This window comes from Schistocerca americana, chromosome 3 (genome assembly GCF_021461395.2).
Source record: "Schistocerca americana isolate TAMUIC-IGC-003095 chromosome 3, iqSchAmer2.1, whole genome shotgun sequence".
NCBI classification, from domain to species: Eukaryota; Metazoa; Arthropoda; class Insecta; order Orthoptera; family Acrididae; genus Schistocerca; species Schistocerca americana.
Window position 1 is genome coordinate 118,264,096 of NC_060121.1, and position 12,070 is coordinate 118,276,165.

The window sequence follows — 12,070 nt, forward strand, 5'->3', positions numbered from 1 at the left end:
TTGTTGATATTTGTCTTTGTTCTTCGTTCTACATGACTGTATGTGTGCAACGCTTGTAATTTGTTCTCAGTTTTTATTATGTTAGTATTTTCTGCCTGTCTTTATTTAGATCGCCACGGAAACGTTTGGACAGAATGGACGAGCTAACAGCAGCCTGTGTTCCCAGGCGGTCACTTGTCCAAATAGTGATAATGCACGGCGTTCCGTAACTTGAGTTTCAAGAACCGGGAATGCACGGAAGTATTTCCGACTACAAAAAGTTGTTCGCCCGAGTTACCCGTGTTTGGCGCAATAGCAGAGGTCAGCATGACCTAAGTGCAATGGATTAGCCGCACCTACCAGGAACCACGTTCATAATCACATTGACCTCTATGGAAGGTAAGTGTACTATCAAAATGCGTCCCAACACCCGCCTTTGCAGCTGTGCTTCCACCATTACCTACCAAACTTCACGTAAGTTCTCTTGCATACCTTGCGGGGCCAGCTTTCCTGGAAAATTGCTTAGAAGTGGCTAAGTCACGGCGTAGGAGATCCATTTTACATTGAGTCCGTGCTTGCGTACCTCAGTTGGTAGAGAACTTGCTCGCGAAAGGCAGTGGTCCCCCTTTCGAGTCCCAGTTCGACATGAAGTTTTAATCCTGCAGGAAGTTCCAGATCAGTACACGCTCCGTTCTACAGCGAAACTTCATTCCAGTACGCAAACAACTGTGAATTACAAACAGACTGATCGTAAACTTCTGCCTGGCTACAATATGGCGGACAATGTGGATGCCGGATATCTGCAAGGACGCGGAAGTTGTACGCTCAGAGACCAGAGTCCTACATCCAAGTTAGTAAGAGATTGCTCGACCACCTCATCAGATCACACATTAGTTAGTGCCTCCGGAGTGTGAACACTGGAGACCAGTTCCTCGCGCTGTGCGGTCTTTCCAGTCCTGGAGCCGCTCTGGCGCCGACTGCTGCATTATTCAACAGCCACGACGCCGAAACCGCCCACTGAATAGCTGCTAAGTCCGCCGTCGCCGCGGACCGAGTTACTGCGCGCACCCAGAGTTCACCATATTTACAGCGGTCTCCGTTCCAGGCGCTGATGGAAACCGCTTCAGCCTCGTTGGGAGCACATTACAATACGCGTCACGTTTTCTAGAAGCCATTAGGTGAGAACCTACACTTGACACGGCGAATTAAATGCGGGAACCCAAACGGGTACAGGAGTTGTTGTGTTCTTTCCGACGCGATTTCATTCTCTAATATTGCAAGTTCATTAAACGCAGTTCAGACCATGCCTGAGAGGAGCAAGACTTAAGAGATTCATGAAACACTTTGTGTGTAAACACTACACAACCAAAACTCCTTCAATGCACATGTTTAACCTGAGCCCTGTAAGCGTTATTCTGATTCCATTGTGGCAAGAAAAAACCAACGTAAGTAACGACACTGAGGAAAAAAATCCCAAAATAAAAAAATTATTATTGTACGGTACTGAAATTTCGGGACTAGCTCTGTATAAGTAACATATTTATGTGATTAACATTGCAAGATCAAAGGTTTATGTACGCGCGAGATAAGGCATGGGAAATGGGAATTACAGGTATGTCAATAACAGGTGTAACTGCCATAATGTTGAATTCAAGCATGCAAAAGTGCATGCATTGTGTTGTACAAGTACCGGCTGTCACTTTGTGAGATGGAATTCCGTGGAGTTCCATGTCTATTGCACTTGGTCGGTCAATACAGGTACGGTTAATGCTCGTTGTGGATGACGCTGAAGCTGTTCTCCGATGACGCTCCGTATCAGCTGGATTGGAGCCAGATACTGTGATCGAGCAGGCCAAGGTAAGATGTCGGTAATCTGTAGAGCATGTGGTTTTACAACAGCAGCGTGTGGGCTAGCGTTACTCTGTTGGAAAACACCCCCTGGGGTGCTTTCATAAATGGCAGGACAACAGGTCGAATCACAATATCAACTTACAGATTTCTAGACAGGATGCCTAGGATAATCACTGCAATACGAAATCGCCTAACACGCAGACAGGTTGTAAGTGTGTGGGTGTTATGATGACGACTTGCGCAACGGATTGATCTGACAAGTACCTTTTGGCTCCTGCAAGATGCAATTTCCACCCCACACGGCTACAGAAGTCAGACAGATGCTCCTAACGTACCAAAAAGAAATGCCTGAAAACCTTTCAGCAATAAATAACTTCTGGAGTCGTTTGCTGTAAGGAAATGACACAAAAAATATTCTATTTTCTTACATAACTGCTGGGATACTTGTGTACTGTTATGTAACTAGTGGGATACTTGGTTACTGGAGTATTGCTAGTTAGTCCAAGAAAAACATTGAACAAACGGAAAATATTATTTATCGCAAAATCTGAGAAAATCAAGCAAAACTTTTATTTATAAACTGATACACAAATTTCTGGGTTCTTTCGGAATAGGAGGTTACCTCCTATGGATAGGAGTCCTGTGAATGACATTTACATACAAAATGTGGGAAAGTTCTTTTATCCTTTTTCTTTAAGAATGTTACTTACTTGGCAGAATGGCTGAGAGCTGCACCTACTCAACTTGAATAATTATCCAATTGAATTTTTCTAAGTACGGTAGAGGCTATCATGTGAGAAATGTAATGGAGTGACATGAATAAAGTATGTTATTTCTAATGGAGAAAAGATGGGGCTCACCTACTCTGTAGCGCACAATACTGTGAGCTGCGACAACTGCTGCCTGCATCGTTCGCTGCTGAATAATAACAAAACTATATCTTTCTATCTGGATTGACCTTCACCAATCGGACTCTCACTATGCCTTGATGAAGTAAGGATTCCTATCTGCCCATATGTCTAACTATTGGTGTGGGACACTGGTCAGATAACCAGTCCCCCGCAATGCCACTCAACATTCGCTAGCAGGCACTAACTGATACTATGTCAGTGTTCACACCGCCCATGAAGTGTCGCGGCCAACACAGGGAACAAATGCTTAATCGCGAGCGACTCATTATAGAGTATCACTCAGATTCGCTATCGACAGAGGTGCTCTCCCAGTGAAGTACTGAGGAGAGACTTTGTTCCTCGCTCTCTGCGTACATGCACGAGAACACTCGCTCCCGCTACGTGTTCCCGCTTCAAGAGTGTCACCGGAACGACCCCAGTCCATGCAAAAAGCGAAAGGGTATATCATCTGCTGTCTTTCCCTCACTCCTTCGGCTCATTGCGTCAGAAATATCCCGCCAACCAGCGTTACTTTTACAAACAGGAGAATGGCGCTCCGTTTAAGCCTACCAATCCAGAAATATATAGCATCTGCATTAGGCGTTTACTGTCCACCTGTGAGAACTCTGAAACTGTCGTTGTGGCTGAGCGGTTCTAGGCGCTTCAATCTGGAACCGCGCGACCGCTACGGTCGCAGGTTCGAATCCTGCCTTGGGCATGGATGTGTGTGATGTCCTTAGGTTAGTTAGGTTTAAGTAGTTCTAAGTTCTAGGGGACTGATGACCTCAGCTGTTAAGTCCCATAGTGCTGAGAGCCATTTGAACCATTTGAACCATTCTGAAACTGTGCACTAGGTCCATCAAAAATGCATGTGCTGGGGCTCTCCCAAAAAATACATCGGGTTTTTCTTTTAAGGTGAACACGCAGGCCATTATCCTTTTTCTCTGGTGAAAAGCTATTTTGGCCCCTGGGTGGTCGACCGGCCGATGCAGCTGAGTACTAACTCACCCTCCGACGGACTTTCCGGCGGGCTGGTTGCCTCCCCCGAACAAAAACTCCTGTGTCTGTCGTGTCTTGAATGTTTGTGTACGCCAGCCTCCACATTTTAATCTTGGTGAGCACTTGCGATTTATTTATTAGATTTGGCTCGGCTCTGAGCACTATGGGACTTAACTTCTGACGTCATCAGTCCCCTAGAACTTAGAACTACTTAAACCTAACTAACCTAAGGACATCACACACATCCATGCCCGAGGCAGGATTCGAACCTGCGACCGTCGCGGTCGCGCGGTTCCAGACTGTAGTGCCTAGAACCGATCGGCCATAGATTTGCATATCGGTTAGATGGAAATATGTATAATTGACTCTGCCCTATCGAGTTTGGGCTCTAATGAAACGTCTTGATACGCAGAATACGATGGTGAGATCGGAATATGTAAGAAATGAAGGTCAGGAGACCACGCCACCTTACGCGGTTGGCTGCTGGCATTCAACGTACCTCCTTCTAATCAACACACACCCGTCTCTGCCAGTGAGGCAGAATCAGCTTTCAACAGGAAACGCAAAAAACTTCCTCCTTCCCCTCCAATCAGCTCTCACTTGACCCCAGTAAAGTCGCAATTGGCGGCGGTATGGGGTAGTGGAATGCAGGCTACAGGGTGTCTGGCTCGGAACTGTCCTTGCAGTAATCGATTTGTAATAGTTCGTTGTGTCAATGTGTGTGGGACCAATTGCTGCTGAGGCTGCTGCTGCAGATGCAGTAGGATGTGCCAGAGCCATACACCGAACAAGATCTTCTTCCCTCTTGATAATGCCGCGTGGCAGACCAGACCGTGTCTTCTTGCGACCGCACATTCTCCCAACCTCTGCAGCGCGTATTTAAGGCAAACCCGATTTGAATCATCATTGCGGCTCTACTAGCGCCACTACAATGCCACTGGGGCGAAATCTGTAGATCTTATCTTTCAGATGTAGAAATACGCTTATAAATTTTCATTTATGTCCCACAACTCTTTCTTGCTGTTTCGATTTTTTATCCATCTGTATACGATCAGCAATTGTTAATTAAATATTGAAATGTCCCCTTACAGAAACTAAAAATGACTGTACTAGTAAACTTCTACGTTATTTGATATAAAGGCAGCTCAGTAAAACTGAACGTACTCAGACATTTCACTCTTCACTTACTCTGATCATCACTAAACTGATGTACAATATTTTTAGTGCAACGCAATCTGACTTTCAATAATGCCTGCAAAAGACTGGCCCTCACTAACGATAACCTACACCTTTCATGGATCACTTACCTCACAAAAATCTTCGTTGCTCGAACTACTGAATTACAGCGAGCGCAAATATTGCCAGCTAAATAAAAGATTCTAACTACTGAAAGCACTAACTACTGATAGGCATAGTTAGCAAATGAAAGATTTTGATAGAGAACAAACAATGTATTTACTTTAATAATCCTCAAAAGTCATCATATATGTATCTATCTATTCATGACATCCATCTTTACAAATTTCCTTTTTCTGGCGGACACACGACCAGATCATCTGCTGATTGTAACCTCTCAAAACTCTGGCATCTCTCTCTCCACATCCACCACTGCTGGCGGCTCACCTCCAACTGCCCAACGCTACGCGCTGTTCACAACCAACCGCCCAACACTACGCAAGCGAATATTTCAACAGTGAGTCCAACCAGCCAGACTGCACACAGCACAGCCATACAGAGCGCTACGCGGCGTTTCCAACATTAAAACCTATACAGCCTACTTACAATGTTTGTTAGTATTTTTTATGGTGAACAGCTGCGGAACATAATGCAAAAGACTGCTTTTACGAAACACACAAAGCAGTCTACAAAACATAAATGGGGAAAACTAGTGTCATATCTATGGTGGAAACTATGAGAAGAAATTTTAATTACTTCCTAATCAAATGGTTCAAATGACTCTGAGCACTATGGGACTCAACTGCTGAGGCCATTAGTCCCCTAGAACTTAGAACTAGTTAAACCTAACTAACCTAAGGACATCAAAAACATCCATGCCCGAGGCAGGATTCGAACCTGCGACCGTAGCGGTCTTGAGGTTCCAGACTGCAGCGTCTTTAACCGCACGGCCACTTCGGCTGGCTACTTCCCAATCAATGTGTGTGGCAAGGTTGAAAACTTTCTCACACTCTTCGACATTTGCATGGGAGATATAATGAGAAAATGCAATGAAAATATTCACTCCAGAATAAAAAGGACTAGTACATACATAAAGACGACGCTGTTAAATGATGATCGATTTATTTTACAGGAAGATGAACACAAACTTCAAACATCTTTGTATACGTGAAATGTTACTAGTAGAAATTACAACTGTAAAGGAAACGAAAGCTATGCCACAGCAAGGGAAATACCATATTAGAGCAAAACATAATAGCTGAAGATCAGTCTATACAACTGTCGAATCCTGCCCTCTAGGAAGCTGTTTTCTGGGACAACTAGGCAACAGTTCAAGAAAATCTTATTAATGGAGTTTGTTACAGTAACTTAAATTGACAATACTTAGCTTTTCGTATTTACAGAGATGGGTCATAAGCATATGTTGACATGCAAATAATCAATGTCCTTCGATACATACAATTTCCCTGGAAGCCAGTAATAACAGTTCATAAGTCACAGCAAAAGCGTTTTAATGACGGCTTGTCTTCTAGTGCCCAATGTAAAAAAATAAAAAGCAGGTTTCTGCAACTTGTTCTCAAATAACCTCCTACGGGAAGAAAAAACGTTGGTCACCCCATGCAAAGAAGTTTCGAAATCTGAAGTCAGAACAGGCTGCAAGCCTATCCGTGAAGAGGATGTATGCGTGTAAGTAAGTAATTAAGTAAATACCTTTTTTTTGTTTTTCTTGCAGACAGAGAAACAACTTTCGAAGGAAACCCATTAATTAATTAATAATTTTGAGAAAGACGTGCATAGTATTAAAGACAACAGATAGAGTCACGCACATATGCGTTCATGTGCATGGCAAAACATCAGTCTCAACTATTCTATATACCTTATAAAGATAAACAAATTAAATTTTTGCGTTTATTTGCACTAGTTATGAAAAGATTTTTATGCAGCCTGCATCACGAAGTAACAGCATCCACACGACATCGAAGTAAGGACGTTCGGTTCATTTAGTTTCTAAAACAATAGGGAAAAAGAAAAACCAATGTTTACACAGAGCACAGAAAAATGTAACTTGCTGTCGGAGACCTCATGTCACTCACACAAAAACATTCAGACAATATCGCTAAACAATCTGCTAAATTTTACCATTATAGTTCGGGTTTCTGTGCGTAACTGTTATACTGAAAAGCCAAAGAAACTGGTACACCTTGTAAGGTGTCAGGCAAATCCAACACCTTCCATGAAAACCCTGACATGATAAGCAAATCCAGTAGTATGTCACACAGCTCCGAATAAATCGTCACATTAAATGAACCAAAGTAATATGAGTAACGAGTGAGCAAATGGAACACCACAGACTAACACAAGAATGCCTAAATGCATGTCATACCTTCCCACCGTGAGACAGACGCAGTTCCGAGGGGAGAAACGAGAACAGAAGCCGAGAGCAGAACCGTGTTAAGCTAGAACGCCCTACGCTAAGGGACGGACACCCACGTCGCCAGCTAACCACCAGGACCACCCCCACAGCACATGTTAAAAGCTAGAGCCTTCCAGAAGAACAGTATAGATCTTACGATAACACTAAAAGGGCCACACCAGGTGCAAGTTTTAGCGTGAGACTTTTTCGCGTCTCTGTTACGTTGCAAACTTTAAAAACATTGCCCCACCAAGAAAAGTATAACGTTTCTCATTGGAAAGACAGAATTTTTGTAGGCGGAGCTTAAGGTTAACATTGAGAGCCTGATTGGTCAGATGAAAACATAGCCAGATAGTTTTTTTTTTAAACCAACTTCGGTAAATTGTAGTAAGGAGAAGTTAGGAGAGAGTTGCTTCCGAAACGGCGAGCTGTATGGAGCTGCGCCGGGCGCCGCCCCCTGACAAACACCAACAAGGTAATGAACGCACGCGATGCCGCATTTTTGAGCGCATAAGGGCTTCACTCAGAACTGCAGAAGTCTCATCTGTTACATCCCCTTTTTACGTAATACTAGTGTCGATCGTCAATTGAAGCTCATGGTATTCACATTTGCCACGTAAGTTAAAATCCGAAACGCCATGATTTTTCTGTTATATAATTATTGAGAAGCCACATCAGCCACCGTAATTTACGACAAGTTAGATACGTGATTAAAGATAATTGAGGGTCACTGTGGACCATTTTGATAGTTTTCTCTTTTGTGAAACTTAATTTAAACCTAGATTATAGATGTGATATGGCACAGGTCATCCTTCGATCCATTTTAGAACTTGCAAACCCACTCAGGGAATGTTCGTTTACATTTTTGTTGAACGCAGTTGGTTTTCATCATCCTGTATTAAAATATTTCCTTTTATCAATAGTGCAATTTATAAACAATGTTTTGTGAGTAGAATAAAATTTCCAATGGTAAACTTAACTGCTTTTTCGACGCTATTTTACCAGCTAACTAGAAATAGGAAAGCCTTGAACCCCTTCCACTAAATTTAGTTAGTATTAAGATTCTTTTACAGGGAGTGCAGTGGAGCTGATGCTGAAATCATTAAGTATTTCGTTATATCGTCGCTAGTCTCACTGAACTCTTCTGAACTCTACATGTCATGTGTGGTCTGGCGTCTCATTACCAGCAACAGGTCCCAGGTTCAAACTGGTCAATTCCCTAAAAAACACACTCAGAGCGTCGTTGCACGAAAGTGGTAGGGAGACACGACATAGAACAACAGACACCACGCAGAATGTTAGAGAATGGCGACCCTGCCAGGATGGTAAAATACCATGATTGAGGGGCGACCACATGCCTAATTAGGTCAGAAAAATATCCTGTTGAAAAATTTTCGTAGTAAAACATTTTTTCCTAAAGTTATAAAAAGTCGAAAACAGTACCTGCAGCGATAGATAGTAAGAAAGTATTCAATAGAACGTGAGACATTATAGCAGAGACAATAGCATAATTAAGTTATGAATTTTAATATTGTTAGAATTAAGTTTTCTCTCCAATGCAAGCGCACAGATGGCGGATACATCGTTGACAAGTTGGTTCTGACCCAACAAGTAAGTAAATGGTTTGTCAAGTCGTGTGTGCAAAAAGTTTATGAAATGCGTGAGATCGTATGAGCACATGTTGACGCGAAGTAGGGCGCGTGAATTGCTTTTAAAACAGAAAATGAGGGACTGGAAAGACTAGAAATGGCAGATCGAGACCTTGACCGAATTGAGGTAGAGACCCAACATTAAGATGGACAGAGAGTAGAGGGCAGTACAACAGACGATGCAGTATCGCGAGAAATAGGACAAATAACGCACCATAACGAGGATAATGTACGCCAAGGCACAGAAAACCTAGGTCAGCATACGACAGAGGAGCAGGAAAGTAGAGAGACAGCCGATGAGGATTCTAACTTGCGTCTTGAATACTTAGAACCCGTAGTACAAGTAATCAGAGCTCCCTCACCACAGAGTACAAGGAATTCGAGCAGAAACGTGTCACCGCACAGTTCAATGCAAACGGTTGCAAACTAACACTTGGACGAAAACACAGAGCGTAGGACGTCCGAAGAAAACGCAATAGGACCCACCAATCTGGCAGAAATATTACAATTAATGACGGAAACCATGACAAGACAAAATAAACAAATTGCGAACCAAATTAAAATTCAGAATGCAGAAACGACGAAACAAATTGCAGAAACCACTTGACAAATGCGTGAGATTAAAGAACAAAACAAAAAAATTCAGTTACACCTAAGTCATATTGAAGACGAGGCAAAAGAATCTCGAGAAGTGATAGGAAACTTAATAACAGGTCACAATCAATTGAGAACAGACATTGACAAGGTACAAGCAGACGTACAAACATTGCGTAATGACACTCAGGGCGATATCAAAACATTACGTAACAACACCCAGGGAGAAGTCAAGAAACTAGAGAAACAGATAAACGTAATTACTAGACAAGCAGAAGGTACAGCGCGTGAACTTGTTGAAAACAGTGTGCTACACAAAGGTATCACAAAAGCAGCGCTGAAAAGATACGATAACCACATACTCAAAATAGAAGCGCAAACGAAGCAACAATTTCAGAAATTGCGCACAGAGTTGTTGCAAACCATTGAAGAGCGTAGTGAACAAGATCGAGCAAGCACTGAGTCTGCAAGCACATCCGTATCTGTAACAGTATCGGAAAAAAAGCAATTAACGAAGATATCATCGATTCCAATCGCAGGCGGAAAGTAACATACGTGAAATCAGACAGCCTGCACTGCAACAAACACGTTTCGAAATTTTTGATGAGCAAACGGCACCACAAACACATGCAGAACCACAAATGTATGTGTCAAGACAGTTTGGAGCGTGCAATGAAGCGACGAGGTTAGCCAGACAAGATACAGAAAAAATACCTGACAATGGAAAGCCAGGTCGCGAAGACTACAGTGCAATGCATTCAGCCACACGTCTACAACCGATAGAAGAAAATTATTGCGTACCACTCCAACCATACGACGCAAGGGTACGCGAAAGTTACAGTGGACAATATCCAATGGATCTACCACAACCGGAAAGTATGACGGGAGAAATGATCAGAAACAAAAGTGGCGAAGAATCGCGAATTTCATATGGAACTATGACGAAGTACGACAACGATCATTTCTTCACAGTCAGAAAATTTCAACACTTTCGAGAAGGAAGCTCATTACATCCACGAACTTTTATTGATCAGTTCCAAGTAGGATTACCAGAAAACTGGACGCTAGCACACAAATTAGACTTTATATGTGCACACATGTCAGGAACAGTCGCAGAAACCATGCAGAATGTTGCAGCGACATGCCGATCGTACGAAGATTTCAGAGAGAAGTTTCTCTCACGATACTGGCCCAGCGAAGCACAGAACAGAGTGAAGTACGAATTATTACAGAACCCATATTTTGAAAATTCAGGAGAGAAGAGTCCCGTGAAATTTTTCGAATTAATGGCAAAGAGAAATCAATGCTTAGATGTATCATACAATGACGGAGAGTTGATTAAATTATGCGCGATGAAATTACCATTGAAATACCAGGAATCATTAGTAGGTCGCGGAGGCAATGACGTCGAAGCATTTAAAGGTATTCTAAAGGAACTAGAGTTCATATTTTCGGAAGATGACGCAAGAAAAAGACGAAGCGCACGTGAAAACGAAAGCAAAAAGCAGTGGAATCCACAAGACACAGTACGAAGAATCAATAATTACGAACCACGTGATAACTTCGCACCAAGAAACGACAATAGATTTCAACAAAGAACCGGTTACGGATTTAGAAGAGAATATGGCAATAACTATAGTTCAGCCAGAAACGGCAACAACTATTACAGAGGGAATAACGACATCCGGAAAGGGTATTGGAGCGCCAATAGACCGACAAATTATCAACAAAGAAACCAATATCAACAAGCGGAGCAAGAAAAGAGAATACAGATAGAAGAGGTGGAGGTAAGACCACCAAACACCGATAAACGTTCGAATTGACAGCTTAGCGCCCATGCCAAAGGGAATGACGCACTGACCCAGGACAATTGCAGCACCTTGAACAGAGAAGTAGATACCTTATCACGAGAAGAGAAGAAGGAAGAAACAAATCCGCAGGGACCAGATGAAAACGAAGACAGGAAAATAACAACATCGTGTTGGGACGAAATTAATTGGGAGAATACTGACGAGGAAGATGAATTACCAGAGGCATGCACAACGAATGTAGGAGGAAAGGACGAAGTAATGAGTATTGCAGAGCTATTTGAGATGGAAACCAGGGAAAGCGAATTCAATGAGGATAATGCGCAGTCGACAGAAGTTGAAAATAAGTTACTAGTGGGCACACAACCCAACGTATATAATGAAGGAAAGCTTTCAGTTCAAGTTTGAAGTAAAACAGCACAAACCATTTAGAGTGCCACCCTATACAGTCCCCTTAAGCTACAGGAATAAAGTATTACCGGAGATATCTAAAATGTTAGATGATGATATTATTGAACCAGCTACCTCCACATATAACAGCCCGCTCCATATTGTACAAACACTAGATGGGAGCATCAGGTTAGTGCTTGATTCCAGACAGATCAACGCAATCATAATCACTGAGACAGATCACCCAGAAAAATTAGAGGAATTGATACAAAACTTCCATGGTGCTAAGATATTTTCATCAATTGATTTACGGAGTAGTTT

At 42.5% G+C, this 12,070-nt stretch overlaps 1 non-coding gene across 1 annotated transcript; it reads right to left on the bottom strand.

Moving 5' to 3' along the window:
• Positions 1–224: 224 nt before the first annotated feature.
• On the bottom strand, positions 225–386 carry LOC124608395. Its single transcript, XR_006979047.1, has one exon. It is a non-coding gene; the product is annotated as a U1 spliceosomal RNA (small nuclear RNA).
• Positions 387–12,070: the final 11,684 nt, after the last annotated feature.